Consider the following 17,223-nt stretch of genomic DNA (forward strand, 5'->3'; position numbering starts at 1 on the left):
AATTTTCTCTTATACGTTTAAAGATATATTTTTTTCATTAATGTTGATGTAAAAATTTTTAATTTTGCACTAAAAGAATCTTAGAAAACTTACCTAACCCAACTAAATATATTTTAGATTTGTTTACAATAATTTAATACTAAACAAATACAGTGAAATATATTTTTTCCGTTAGGTTCAGAATGATTTTGGCGAAATTATTGCATACTCAAATTTTCTCTTGTCCTATATGGCAAGATGAGCGTTGCTATTTAAGCCAAGATCGCAAGTTCTGCCTCTTCGGCACGACATATATATATATATATATATATATATATATATATATATATATATATATATATATATATATATATATATATATATATATATATATATATATATATATATATGTCGTGCCGAATACGTAAAACTGGTCAATTAGCAAGAACTCATTTAAAATTAAGTCCTTTCTAAAATTTTATCTTATACGTTTAAAGATATATTTTTTCATTAATGTCAATGTAAAAAATTTTAACTTTTCACCAAAAGCATCTTAGAAAACTTACCTAACCTTATTATAACAAGAGCAATTTATTTTAGCCTAACCCAACTAAATATATTTTAAATACGATTACAATAATTTAATACTGAACAAACACAATCATATATATTTTTTTCGTTAGGTTCAGAATGATTTTGGCGAAATTATTGCATACACAAATTTTCACTTGTCCTGTATGGCAAGATGAGCGTTGCTATTTAAACCAAGATCGCAAGTTCTGCCTATTCGGCACGATATATATATATATATATATATATATATATATATATATATATATATATATGTATATATGTATATATATATATGCCTAATCTTCACGCCATTGTAGATTAGATAAATGCCAAAAAATTCCTTCCCTGTAATTTATCAAGCATGATGCACAACATATTTTAATTTCTACTCTGGAAAGTAAAAACTTGACAGTTTTATAGTCCAGAATATCGTTAAACTATTTTTCACAAAAAATACAGTGTGTTCTTTGTCAGGCGAATAATTTAACTTAATGTTGGACAACTGTATGCGTGGGTTAGGTTTGCACGGGATGGGTTTAGTCAAGGTGTTGTCACCTCAGGGTTTAATATTTACAATGTGCTTCTCTTGCTTCTTCCTATTGCTATGAAAATAGTGAGCACATGAGAGGGATCGGGTTTTAATTCCTATTTCACTATGTTATTTTTTCACAGCTATAAAAGCAAGCAGTGATGGCCGAGTGGTTATTTTAATTCCTATTTCACTATGTTATTTTTTCACAGCTATAAAAGCAAGCAGTGATGGCCGAGTGGTTAAGGCGTCTGACTAGAAATCAGATGGGATCTTCCCGCGTAGGTTCGAATCCTACTCACTGCGGATGCTTGTGTATGTTTAAGGACCCCAATGGAAATAAATCATTTTGTTGGACTGTTTTGGGTTATCCTAGGTTCCCTACACATATGCTGCTATGTATGATACTCTGTATAACTGTACTTGTGTATGCCTGATTAAACTTACTTAACAACGCGTTTTATTGTGATTTCTTTCATATATATATATATATATATATATATATATATATATATATATATATATATATATATATATATATATATATATATATATATATATCGTGCCGAATATGTAAAACTGGTCAATTAGCAAGAACTCATTTAAAATTAAGTCCTTTCTAAAATTTTCTCTTATACGTTTAAAGATATATTTTTTTCATTAATGTTAATGTAAAAATTTTTAATTTTGCACCAAAAGAATCTTAGAAAACTTACCTAACCTTATTATAACAAGAACAATTTATTTTAGCCTAACCCAACTAAATATATTTTAGATTTGTTTACAATAATTTAATACTAAACAAACACAGTGAAATATATTTTTTTCATTAGGTTCACAATGATTTTGGAGAAATTATTGCATACACAAATTTTCACTTGTCCTATATGGCAAGATGACAGTTGCTATTTAAGCCAAGATCGCAAGTTCTGCGATCTATATATATATATATGTATATAAATATACATATATATATATATATATATATATATATATATATATATATATATATATATATATATATATATATATATATATATATATATAACATATATAGATATATATTGCCGAATATAAAACTGGTATGAACTCATTCAAAATTAAATCCTTTCTAAAAAATTCTCTCATCGTGATATATTTTTTCAATAACGTTAATGTAAAAAAAATATTTTGCTGAATTTTAGAAAAAAACCTTATTATGAACAATTTATTTTAGCCTAACCCAACTAAATAATTTTAGAGCACAGATATTTTTTTCTCAGAATTTAAATTATTGCATAATTTTTTTCCTATATGGCAAGATGAATTGCTATTTAAGCCAAGATCGCTCTGCCTATACGACATATATATATATATATATATATATTATATATATATATATATATATATATATATATATATATATATATATATATATATATATATATATATATATATATATATATATATATATGTAAGTTTACATTGTCTCTACGTCCACAGCAGGACTCGAACCTGCAAACTCTGTATCAGAGAACACAGTACTTTACTCGGGTCTGGCTCAATGGTAAAGTACTGTGTACACTCTGATACAGAGTTTGCAAGTCTGAGTCCTGCTGTGGACGTAGAGACAATATATATATATATATATATATATATATATATATATATATATATATATATATATATATATATATATATTTATATATGTCGTGCCGAATATGTAAAACTCGTCAATTAGCAAGAACTCATTTAAAATTATTTTTTTTCTGAAATTTTCTCTTATACGTTTAAAGATATATTTTTCTCATTAATGTTAATGTAAAAATTTTTAATTTTGCACCAAAAGTATCTTAGAAAACTTACCTAACCTTATTATAACAAGAGCAATTTATTTTAGCCTAACCCAACTCAATATATTTTAAATACGTTTACAGTAATTTAGTACTAAACTAACACAATCAAATATATATTTTTCGTTAGGTTCAGAATGGTTTTGGAGAAATTATTGCATACACAAGTTTTCACTTGTCCTTTATAGCAAGATGAGCGTTGCTATTTAACCAAGATCGCAAAACTCACCCACAAACTATTCTACACAAGAAAAATTAAAAATTATTATTTGTCCAGTGTATTATTAAATTCTTCCCAAATTCTATTAATTATAAATGGATCTAATTTATATAAACCAAAGGAAATATTCATATTATTGTCAAAACTGCTTTTTATGAAAAAAGATTCAATTATATTCCTGTCGACCATGGACTTGCTTGATACTGCTTTCTCAACTTTTTGAAAATCAATTGGATGGTTAAAATCTCTTACATGAATAAATAGAGCATCGGAATCTTGTCCAGTTCTAATGCTATATTTATGTTGTTTTAATCTTAGTTCGAGATTTTTACCAGTTTGACCGTAATAAACTTTATCGCAAATTTTACAAGGAATCTTATAGACAAATCCATCAGTATTTTGGGGGGAATTCTTTATCAAAAGTTTTTTTTTACTGTATCAAGATTTTTGAATACAACTTTAATATTAAAAGTCTTAAGAAGAGAAGGCATATCAACCAAGTTTTCATGGTAAGGGAGAACCAACATATTTTTAGTTGAATAAGGCTGGTTGTCCCTTTTTGGATTGTAAAAAGTATTTCTAGCAACTTTAAAAGATTTATCAATTACATTTCTTGGGTATTTTAAATCATTACCTATTTCATAAATTTTGGATATTTCCTCATCTATGAACTCAGGACTACAAATTCGTAAAGCTCTCAAAAACATTGATGAGAAAACAGACAGTTTGACTCTATCTTGATGCGAGGAATAATAGTGGACATAGGAACAGTTATTTGTAGGTTTTCTGTAAATTTTAAATTTGAATTCATTATTACCCTTAATAATTAAAACATCTAGAAAAGGCAATGAGTTATTTTCTTCAAACTCAACAGTAAAGTTTATAGAATGGGCTAAGCTATTTAATTTTCCAAGGAAATGGTGTATATCTACATTTTTGGGCATAAGACACAAAATATCATCAACATATCTGAACCATTTAGCTCTGTTAGGGAGGATTGTGTTAAGCAACCTTGTTTCAAAACATTCCATGTATAGGTTACTAAGAACAGGTGAAAGAGGATTTCCCATTGCCATACCAAACTTCTGAGTGTAAAACTTATCATTAAATACAAATTTTGCATCAACAATGCAATGAACAAGTTCTGCCCAAATCTCTTTTACCCAATAGACTCCTTGACATGAGAGATCGTCCTTTTGATGATTTTATGAGAATTGTTCTACAGAAACATATTGAAATAACTAAAATACAGGAGAAGGAAGCATTCAAAATATTGAGAAACAAAAAATACTCTTTTAATCAGGCCATTCCATCAGAATGGAAACACAGCATGTTGGATCATTGCTATAATAAACTCAGAAGATATTGTAATGAACTCAAGAGCAAACTACAAAGAAAATTAGACATTTTAATTGAAAATAGTGATTGGACAAAGCATGCTAATAACAATTTTGTAATTAACTTATCAGATGAAATTCCATGTATAGGTTACTAAGAACAGGTGAAAGAGGATTTCCCATTGCCATACCAAACTTCTGAGTGTAAAACTTATCATTAAATACAAATTTTGTATCAACAATGCAAAGTTTAATAAGTTTAATGATAGTAGGAACTGGCAATGGTAAATCATAGTTAACGAGTTCTTCAGATAAGAAACTTAATAAATCATCAACAGGAACTTTCGTAAACAAGGAAGTAACATCAAAACTAACCATGTTAAAATCATTTAAGTCAGTCAAGGAGCTTAATTTATCAACCAAGTCTATGTTGTTTTTAACATTAAAGTTAGAAATTTTGCCAACAATAGGGCCCAAAATATCAACAAGCCATTTGGATAATTTATATGAAACTGACCCTATGGAGCTAATAATTGGTCTGACTGGATTCCCTGGTTTGTGTGTTTTTATTAGTCCATACATGTAAGGTAAAGATGGATTAGTGGAAGTAAATTGTTTGACTATTTCATCTTTGCCTTTCAGTAGAAGTTTTATTGATTTATTGAAATTGCTGTTAACGGTTTCTAGGGGATTTTTCCTAAGTTTAGAATAGGTTTCAGTATCATCTAAGAGATTATTCATTTTTTCTTGGTAATCATTTTCTTTCATATTACTATTGCATTTATTTTGTCTGCTTTAGTAAGGTGCAAATTTTTATTGTTATTCAGTGTATCATAAGACTTAAAGAATCTTTGAGGGCAATTGGGAATGTTTGGTTTTAACATAGAGCAATATACCATTCCTTTACTAATATTAATTTCATCAGAGGATAAATCAGAAAATTTTTCAAAGTTACAAAAGGGTTTTGCAATTTCAACATTATTAAGTTTTTTTGAAGTTGCAAAACTTAGGCCAAAACCTAGAGCAGCAGTTGTATGTTTGTCTAAAATTTCATCTGATAAGTTAATTACAAAATTGTTATTAGCATGCTTTGTCCAATCACTATTTTCAATTAAAATGTCTAATTTTCTTTGTAGTTTGCTCTTGAGTTCATTACAAATTCTTCTGAGTTTATTATAGCAATGATCCAACATACTGTGTTTCCATTCTGATGGAATGGCCTGATTAAAAGAGTATTTTTTGTTTCTCAATATTTTGAATGCTTCCTTCTCCTGTATTTTAGTTATTTCAATATGTTTCTGAAGAATAATTCTCATAAAATCATCAAAAGGACGATCTCTCATGTCAAGGAGTCTATTGGGTAAAAGAGACTTGGGCAGAACTTGTTCATTGCATTGTTGATGCAAAATTTGTATTTAATGATAAGTTTTACACTCAGAAGTTTGGTATGGCAATGGGAAATCCTCTTTCACTTGTTCTTAGTAACCTATACATGGAATTTTTTGAAACAAGGTTGCTTAACACAATCCTCCCTAACAGAGCTAAATGGTTCAGATATTGCGATGATATTTTGTGTCTTATGCCCAAAAATGTAGATATACACCATTTCCTTGGAAAATTAAATAGCTTAGCCCATTCTATAAACTTTACTGTTAAGTTTGAAGAAAATAACTCATTGCCTTTTCTAGATGTTTTAATTATTAAGGGTAATAATGAATTCAAATTTAAAATTTACAGAAAACCTACAAATAACTGTTCCTATGTCCACTATTATTCCTCGCATCAAGAAAGAGTCAAAATGTCTGTTTTCTCATCAATGTTTTTGAGAGCTTTACGAATTTGTAGTCCTGAGTTCATAGATGAGGAAATATCCAAAATTTATGAAATAGGTAATGATTTAAAATACCCAAGAAATGTAATTGATAAATCTTTTAAAGTTGCTAGAAATACTTTTTACAATCCAAAAAGGGACAACCAGCCTTATTCAACTAAAAATATGTTGGTTCTCCCTTACCATGAAAACTTGGTTGATATGCCTTCTCTTCTTAAGACTTTTAATATTAAAGTTGTATTCAAAAATCTTGATACAGTAAAAAAACTTTTGATAAAGAATTCCCCCCAAAATACTGATGGATGTGTCTATAAAGTTTATTACGGTCAAACTGGTAAAAATCTCGAACTAAGATTAAAACAACATAAATATAGCATTAGAACTGGACAAGATTCCAATGCTCTATTTATTCATGTAAGAGATTTTAACCATCCAATTGATTTTCAAAAAGTTGAGAAAGTAGTATCAAGCAAGTCCATGGTCGACAGGAATATAATTGAATCTTGTTTCATAAAAAGCAGTTTTGACAATAATATGAATATTTCCTTTGGTTTATATAAATTAGATCCATTTATAATTAATAGAATTTGGGAAGAATTTAATAATACACTGGACAAATAATAATTTTTAAATTTTCTTGGGTAGAATAGTTTGTGGGTGAGTTTTGCAAAGGACCTATCCAAGTTGGGTCGGCGCGCGTCAGGTGTTTAACCGTTGTGGGATCTGATAGTGAGGTGTTGGCCAGACCCCTTATATAGCTTCCTTGGATGCTTTACTTTCATAGTTCCTTGATAATGTGAGCAGTCACGAATGCGCTTGTAATTTCTCTATTCTTTCAGAGTGGTTGTTTTGCATATTCTGAAATCACATGTTTACTGTGATCTTATTGCATATATATATATATATATATATATATATATATATATATATATATATATATATATATATATATATATATATATATATATATATATATATATATATATATATATATATATATATATATATATATATATATATATATATATATATATATATATATATACATATACGAACACACATACATACAAGGTTAATAATTGCTTAAAATTAAAAAAAAAATATTAGCACATGCTACTGTAACTAGTTACAAGCAGACAACAGTTCAAACACACCGCCAGTCGACGTCAGCTACTGAGAAAAACTCCAGAAAAACAGCTGTGAACACTCCCTCTGCAGACACTAAATCGTGGTTCGAAATTTTTAATGTGCAAATCTTTCGAAATTCTCTGAATATCCGATAATAATTTACAATTACAAACTTTGAGACAAATATCTCTAGTAAATAGTGTGAACTGAAGTTTCTCATTTTATTAATTAGTTTAATCTTAACAATATTTGTTTCAAGTGTGTGATAATGAACCATATAAAACTAAGTAGATAAAATTCCCCGTTATCGTCAGAGATAAAGTGATGCCATAACTGCTTTAAAAAGCTTGAGAACATTGTTTGTCTCAAGTCTGCATCTCCACTTCACCGAACAGGTAAATACTCCTGCCGTTAAGATTATACATACATACAGACATAGAGACATATATATATATATATATATATATATATATATATATATATATATATATATATATATATATATATATACATATACATGTATATTGCAAAACAATCGTAAACAGGCGACTTTAACAACATTTTTGGAAGGAAGTTCCCCCTCCAGTGCTAATTTGGGACCCTCATCCTTAGAAAAGGGAATAAACGTGAAGTTGAGGAATTTACATGCGTTAAGAATTGTAAAAAATATGTAAGTTCATATATTAAGTTGTAAATTCTTCTGATATCCTTCGGGAATCCAAGATGCAGCAGGCATTCCCTTTCTTGATTGCCATACTGAGTGTCTGGAATGGAAAGGAAGCAGCCCTTGGGTCTCTGGTGGTTTCGATGAACCTGGAACCCAGCTCTTTGAGGAAACCCGTGGTATGCTTTTCACTTGAACTAAAGGTTTCCGAACCTGTAGGCACAAAGTGGCACTGATGTATCTTGTTCCTGTACTTGTTGAGTGTGATCTTCCCTGTTATCAGGAGCACCCTGCAAACCAGTACTATATGGGATGTAGGTAGTGTTAGTCAGAATAGATGCGTAAGTCCTACACCAGCAATCTACTGTTCTTTAAAGAATTTAATGTGATTCCGTCAGGTGAGCGTATCCGTAAAGATACGCTAAAGATAGACTGAGGTTCACTGTCAGCTGGCAGTAACGGGATTTTTTTGATGATCTCATTGACTTCACTCTGTCTAACATGTCAAGGTTTGGAGTTTTAGCAATTCAATCCATGCAGACTCTACTGGCCTGCATGGATACATATTCATATATATATATATATATATATATATATATATATATATATATATATATATATATATATATATATATATATATATATATATATATATATATATATATATATATATATATATATATATATATATATATATATATATATATATATATATATATATATATATATATATATATATATATATATATATATATGTCGTGCCGAATAGGCAGAACTTGCGATCTTGGCTTAAATAGCAACGCTCATCTTGCCATATAGGGCAAGTGAAAATTTGTGTATGCAATAATTTCGCCAAAATCATTCTGAACCTAACGAAAAAAATATATTTCACTGTGTTTGTTTAGTATTAAATTATTGTAAACAAATCTAAAATATATTAAGTTGGGATAGGCTAAAATAAATTGCGCTTGTTATAATAAGGTTAGGTAAGTTTTCTAAGTTCCTTTTAGTGCAAAATTAAAATTTTTTACATCAACATTAATAAAAAAAATATATCTTTAAACGTATAAGAGAAAATTTTAGAAAAGACTTAATTTTAAATGAGTTCTTGCTAATTGACCAGTTTTACATATTCGGCACGACATATATATATATATATATATATATATATATATATATATATATATATATATATATATATATATATATATATATATATATATATATATATATATATGTATATATATATATATATATATATATATATATATATATATATATATATATATATATATATATATATATATATATATATATACATTATTTTTAAAGTTGATTACTAAATCAGTCATGAATTACCACATTTCAGGAAATAAATATTGTTTTGTAAATATTGTTTTTGGAAGGGTTGTTGAGGTGGTTCGGACATGTAGAGAGAATGGAGAGAAACAGAATGACTTCAAGAGTGTATCAGTCTGTAGTGGAAGGAAGGCGGGGTAGGGGTCGGCCTAGGAAAGGTTGGAGGGAGGGGGTAAAGGAGGTTTTGTGTGCGAGGGGCTTGGACTTCCAGCAGGCATGCGTGAGCGTGTTTGATAGGAGTGAATGGAGACAAATGGTTTTTAATACTTGACGTGCTGTTGGAGTGTGAGCAAAGTAACATTTATGAAGGGATTCAGGGAAACCGGCAGGCCGGACTTGAGTCCTGGAGATGGGAAGTACAGTGCCTGCACTCTGAAGGAGTGGTGTTAATGTTGCAGTTTAAAAACTGTAGTGTAAAGCACCCTTCTGGCAAGACAGTGATGGAGTGAATGATGGTGAAAGTTTTTCTTTGTTCTGGCCACCCTGCCTTGGTGGGAATCGGCCAGTGTGTTAATAATAAACAAAAATAATAATAATCAAATTTATAGATACACAACAGAGTAAAATACAAGAGGGTGTGATACAATGAAGGAGATGGATAATGAGAGTGAGTCAGCAACCATTGTAAGGAAAACTGGCTGCTACGTCAAAAGACGAGTTGCAGTACTGTTTGGGTTTCTGTTCGTGAGCGCAACAGTGGCCGCAGGTGTCCTGGCTTACAGTTTCTCCAAGACCACATCCGAGTTGGGCTTCCAGGACTCTGCTTATTATGTGGTGAGCGTCTCTTCTCTACTCTAATTTACACGACTCACTTTACACAGAAAACGCTGAGATCCTGCTTAATTTCATTTCAAACCTAGCTTAGTGTTATCCAACCTTAGTTCTATGTCATCCTACCTCAGTTCGTTTCATAACCTAGTTCCATGTTATTTCACTCAGTTTATTTTATAGCCTAATTCTAATCTACTCTGCCATCCTCTCCATAACTACTAAGGTACGAACAGGAACATTCGAATGATACTCAGGTATTTATTTACTCATAGATAAACAAGGGCAGCAAGTATGAAAGACTTGCCCTTACTTTTCGCTTTGCTTGTGAATCGAACCCGAGGTTTTTCGATTGTAAACTGCAAGTCTCTTCCCGGGCTCACAACACTCAAAAACGTTTTAAAACAACAAGTGCATTGTTACTACTGCTACTACTACTACTACTACTACTACTACTACTACTACTACTACTACTACTACTACTACTAATACTACTACTACTACTACTACTACTACTACTAATAATAATAATAATAATAATATCATTATTATTATTATTATTATATAATAATAATAACAATATAATAATAATAATAATAATAATAATAATAATAATAATGATAATAATAATAATAATAATAATAATAATATTATTATTATTATTATCATTATTATTATTATTATTATTATTATTATTATTATTATTATTATTATTATTACTGTTAATATTATTATTTTTTATTTTTAATATTACTATTTTTTATAGTGTTACTAGTTACAATATGTACCGCCGCTTATAGAGATTTACGAAAGATGTGTCAGGTAGAATCTGGTGGCCTTACATGTACTAGTGTTTATGTAGCTCAAGCTGTCCATTGCATTAACATTTCAATTATAAGTTTTAAAAATAAGAGGAAGTGTAGAGATTTCGGACAATCTACAGATTACACTGACAGTGTCTGATACAATCTTCCTATAAATCAACGTAATTTTGGATACAAAGCTGCTTGTTAATGTTAGCTTAACGAACCATAGTCAGAGAGTTGATATCTCTCTCGCAATAATTTTCTCAGTGTTTCAATGGCTAGTGCATCTTCGCTATCATCTGGTAAGGGTCACTAAGACAGTAAGACGTATACTCTATTGCAATCTTGCTATATACCTTTTATTATCTGACTTGGTTAAGGAAGCGTGTCTCTATAATCGATGAAGCAAGGGGTGGCACAAAAAGGCGGCTTCTGTTCCCCATGAATTCCCTCAGCCTTCACAAAGCCCCCAAATAAAAATAGTAATAACAGTAACGCTGCTTCAAAGCAAGTCTCCTAGCCCCCCCCCCCTTTCTTCCAGCCAGATAGCCAGCCCTAAGCCCCCTTCCAATATAGAATTTCTGGCCCCTCCTCTGAATGAATCTTAATTATATTATTGATTAGGGTTAATTTCCTTAAAGGAATTCCTATTGGATGTATTTTACAGCTAACCCACAAATCGGAAATGAAACTGGACAATGCATCTGTCCGTTCTGGGCCATCGATATCAAGTCCTGTCTGGTTACATTTCATATTCTTGGTCTAATTTTGAAATGTCCCAGTCATAGTATTGTGACATTTCTTTATCTTTTGGATAGCTGGTTTAAATTCAGCTATTTTCTGAAATTATTTATTAGTAACTTATTTAAAATAAATGTTGGTAACCGATCTAAGACTTATTATATTCGTGTTTAATATATTTAATTAATTTTCTTTGTTTAATGTTTTAGAATATATATTATGACCAGTCTGTTCCAGCACATGTAGAAACCAAATATATTCTCTCCCTCAGTATTCTTTGATACAAATTTTGCGCCAGATTCTTATACAAGATCTCAGAATATCATAATTCATATACCAAATTGCCACAGTGTTTATAAATGTCAAATTTGGCAGACTATACCATTCTAGCAATATCCTGTATTTGTCTCATTGTCTAGTAATTTTAAGTTAATATTAAGGCTGCCCGATATGCTCTGCATTATAAGATTTTTTTATACGTGTTAATTACTCCAATGTCAATTGTATACAGTACGCTACAGATTTTTTTTGTTTGGAATAAGTTGGTAACGTCACTGTTAAATATTTTTGGCACCTTCAGTTATATCTATTTTTGTAAATTGCTTAATGTTTCTTGATTGGATTAATAACCTGAATCTATTAATACATTTGACAGCCTCTTGGATCCATTAATGATCTCCCGGTATCCATATTAAATGCAAGAGAGAAAGAGGAAGTTGATATTCGACTCCCCAAGACCCTCAAGCCTCTTCACTATGTGGTAAAGCTTCAGCCTTTTATCAATGGCAACTTCAGCATCATGGGCTATGTTGAGGTGGAGATAGAAGTTATTGAACCCACCTCCAACATTACCCTCCACATTGCTGACATTATCACCAAGAATGAGACCATCAAAGTAAGTTCCATGAGTCTTTATTGAGATAACACTGAGTACTTGATTATTTCACAATAACGTGAAAATAAATGAGAGAACAAATTCTAATTTCTTCATTCTATATTTTCTTCATAATTTTAACATTTTTATATTCTTGGCAAAGAGATTCGGAGGTAAACAGGCTTGATGTGGGTATTCTCTGCGTAACTATATTTACTTTAAACGCAGATTTCGGGCAAAGTATTTCCATGGTCTTTAACCTCCTCTTTAAGAGTTGTCAAGGAGCCACAGAGTCACGACGCTGAGGCGTTAAGAGAAAATGGTTCTAATCACTTAGTATAAAAAGGTAAACAAAATTTACGTCTTCGATGTCAAAGCGACACAGTTGCCCAGCAGAAAGGAATATCTAGAGCAAAAAAAGTACACCTATTGTAATTTATTTTATGTTTTATGAGAAATGTAAATCACACTGTAATATGGTAAGGCTGCGGGAGTGACGATGACTTTATAGAAAAAAAGTTAATGATTCAAGTTGGACCGAAACGTGGGTATAAGTTTCATTCTCCCGTGTGCGGGTTGTTTGTGTGTTGTTCCAGTCACGGTATTGTGCCTTTTTACTGTTTACTATACTATTTCTGTATATCCTATGACCATCTGTCCATGTAGTCTTGGGCACGTCTGAGGTAACCTAAGGATCCATTTATCCACCTCCAAAGTACGCCGTTGGTTGGTAAGTTTTTGTTGGCATGAGGCTGTGTTTAATGCTCAGTGGTTACAACCTGTCATTAGAACACTACCATTCCGTATATTTGTATGTACGTAGAGCACAAGATGGCGTTTACACCAAATTAGTTCCACTCCTTTCTCCAACCTGCTTTAAAGTTTATGTATTTGCTACTCTTTCTACCCCGTATCTTCTACTTTTTCTCTTCACCTTCATCCTTTATTTACTTTCAACTTATTCACTTTTACATTCCCTTCCAAATTCCATTACCAATGTTTGCACTTTTTCTGTATTATTAAAAAATAATTATGCAGGTTACCACTTAAAATTTGAATCATCATATTTTAAGATCATACTCTCCCAAACACAAGCATTCGCTTCTCTTACAACTCCATGAAGATATTATACATACTTCTCTTGTGTCCCACACTGACTGATAGCCATCCTCTTTCCTACATTCTTTAATGTGTGCTTTGTTTAACTTACACAAGCATTTTACAGCTTTCCACGTTCCCCTTCAAGCTGCCCTGTCATGCAACTTTACCAAGTCCATGAATGCAATAAATGGTTTATGCCCACTGTATGAGTCTTGCTCATTTATATACTTTAATGGAAATACTCGAGCCATACATCCTCTTGTCATACTAAATCCACTGTGCTCTGATTTTATACATTCTTCATTTACTAGTATCCTATCAGTCACAACAATAACACAAAGTTTACCTGGTATACTCAACAAACTTATTCCTCTAAAATATTTACTTTATCTTGCAACTTCCTCCCATTCTCTAAGTATGAAGGAACCCCACATATGCTCTGTCAATCCATGGTTCATATATGTATTAAATAGCAAATCAATCATTCCAATACTTTATCACCACCTGCATTCAGTATTCCAGTCAAAATCCATTAAACCATTCTGCTTTTCCCGCTTTTAGCTTTCTTGCTGTTTACCCACTACCTTCGTAGTATCTTCGGGCTCTTCGTCCATTCATATTGATGTCATTGCTTCTCGTCTCATCATGAATTTTCTGCCTCCATTCATCATTCTCACTGGTGGTGCTTATGAACACTGAACTCTCACAAGTGGTGCTTATGAAGTCTGAACTCTCACAGGTGGTGCCTTCTGACAACGTGGATGGTCCTGGAGTTGAGGTGAAGCAGAACCTCTACGATAACGACCGCAATTTCTATATTGGTGTGTTAGGGGAGGAGCTGGAACTTGACAAGAAGTATATTCTCTCTATGGAGTTCGTCGGTTACCTTAATGATCAACTCAAAGGATTTTATAGATCCACATACACTGACGAAGACGGTAACAAGAGGTAAACTGGGTAAATAGACTCATGTAAAAACTAAAAAGATATTTACTGCGGCTACATTTCGCTCACCAGGAGCTTTACCAAGCCAAATACAAATAATATATTGACACAACGGATGTATAGAGTAACGTGAGGTGGGTTCAGTTCGTTTTTCTTTAAGTCTTTGTGCGTTACAATACAGCGGGTTTAAAATTTACTGGACCATAATCTTGATCTACAACTGAATTAAATGTAAGCCAACTATTGTATAGAAATGAATTTAAATGTGTGATAGCAACAGCTGAAAGTATTGAAAAATGATTGTGTCATGACAAAGTCCACATTATCAGGACATTTATTCTGCTCTTAAAGGTGGTAATAATGTGTTTGTCACTGCAGGTTGCTAGCGTCGACTCAGTTTGAGCCAACTGATGCCAGGAGAGCCTTTCCATGTTTTGATGAACCTGCTATGAAAGCTACCTTTGAAATCTTCCTCTCCAGAGAAACGTCAATGTCTTCAATTTCAAACATGCCAAAATTTGAAACCTTTCCATTGTAAGAAAAAAGTGGACCCTTAATTTGTTTTTATTAAATACAGTGTTTACTGATATAAAAGAACTTTGTTTATAATAATAATACATTAACATGAGGTTTGTTTGCACAGTGAGGGTGAGGATGGGTGGGTGTGGGACCATTTCAACACAAGTGTGCCAATGTCCACTTACTTGGTCGCCTTCGTCGTTTCCGACTTCACTCATGCTGATTCTAATGCCAACGATCATGTTCTCTTCAGAGGTAAGATATAAATCTCAATCACCGGAAAAAATATTTAATTTTATTGTCCTTTGATTAACAATTATGGAAATATTGTGCAGTATTGTTTTGCTACTATTTATTTTATGATTAAATTTGTTTGGATTTTTAATCCTAAGGGTTAGCCACCGCAGGATAACCCAAGAAAGTCAGTGCGTCATCGAGGACTGTCTGTCTTATTTCCCTTGTGGTCCTTCAATCTTGTTCCCTAGGATGCGACCCACACCAGTCGGCTAACACCCAGGAACCTGCTTAGTGGTAGGTGAGCAGGGATAGTAGGTGTAAGGAAACGTGTAAAAAGTATCCACCCGGCCGAGGATTGAACTATGGACACTCAGTGTGTGAGGCGAGAGCGTTGTCTACCGATCTAAGGGTTCTGCTAGCATAGAATATTTCTATTATCCTTCGCAGTGTAGGCTCGTGAGGGTGCCATTCAGCAGACAGATTATGCCCTCAGGACAGGTCCTGAAGCCCTGACGTTCTACGAGGAGTACTTCAACATTCCGTTCCCACTCCCCAAGCAAGACATGATAGCCATTCCTGACTTCTCAGCTGGCGCCATGGAAAACTGGGGACTCATCACTTACAGGTCAGAAATTATCAATTGTCTCTTAGTTTTCCGTTTTATTAAGCCATCGAGATATTTTATCAATATTAAGGAATAAAATAACATAGGTAATACATTAACTCTCATTTGAACATAGTCACAGTGAGTGATACAGAGATAGACAGACAGAGAACAAATAAACACCAGGCTATCAACAAATTGTGGCATTCACAATGCCCAAGGGATATATTTAGTAGTATAGTAATATTAGTATTTAGTAGTATTCTGATATTCTACGTTATCCAGAAAAAAATATAGATGGGGTTGAAAAGGAAGTAAATGCTGGGGTGTTGGGAAAATTGGTGGGATTAAATCATGAGGATTCAAATATAAAATGTGAGTTGACACAGTTACATTTTGCTGATGATACTGTACTTTTGAGAGGTTCTGAAGAGAAGTTGCAAAGGTTAATGGAAGAGTTTGGGAGGGTGTGTAAAGGGAGAAAGTTCAAAGTGAACATAGATAAGAGTGAGGTAATGAGGGTATGAAACTATTTAGATAAGGAAAAACTGGATATGAGATTGGAGGGAGTATGGAAGAAGTGAATGTGTTCAGATATTTGGAAATAGAATTGATGAAGGAAAAAAGGAGGTATCTGTGATGATAAAGAACATTATTCAAGGAGGCAAAGAAAGGAATTTATGAGAATATAGTGGTACCAACACTTTTAAGTAGATGTGAAACATGAGCTGTGAATCTTGCAGCAAGAAAGAGGCTGGAGGCAGAGATGTGTTTAAGGGCAATGTATGGCGTAAATATTATGCAGCGAATTCGTAGTGTGGAAATTAGAGGTGTGATGTTACTAAAAGTATTATTCAGAGGGCTGAGGAGGGGTTGTTGAGGTGATTTCGTCATTTAGAGAGGATGGAGCAAAATAGAATGACTTGGAGGGTTTATAAATTTGTAGTGAAGGGAAGAAGGGATAGGAATCTTCCTAGGAAAGAATGGAAGGAGGGTGTGTGCAAGACAGGTATACAATACCGACAAGATGAGAGTTATCGATTACACCCTCGTGTAGTCGATAACCTCTAAACCCAATTAACAAACGAATTAGCTAATTACTGAATTAATATAATTGAATTTACTTCCTTTTCCCCCTTATGTTAAGCCCTGCAGACAATGGCAATAGTGCTGGAA

The 17,223-nt window shown here is 32.0% G+C and overlaps 1 non-coding gene and 1 pseudogene across 1 annotated transcript; both read left to right on the forward strand.

Annotated features, from left to right (window-relative positions):
• Positions 1–17,223, forward strand: part of LOC138854207 (aminopeptidase N-like) — a 103,247-nt pseudogene that overhangs the window by 61,021 nt on the left and 25,003 nt on the right.
• TRNAS-AGA (transfer RNA serine (anticodon AGA)) lies at positions 1,306–1,387 on the forward strand. The gene has a single exon. It is a non-coding gene; the product is annotated as a tRNA-Ser (tRNA).

Source organism: Cherax quadricarinatus, chromosome 52 (assembly GCF_038502225.1).
Source record: "Cherax quadricarinatus isolate ZL_2023a chromosome 52, ASM3850222v1, whole genome shotgun sequence".
NCBI classification, from domain to species: domain Eukaryota; kingdom Metazoa; phylum Arthropoda; class Malacostraca; order Decapoda; family Parastacidae; genus Cherax; species Cherax quadricarinatus.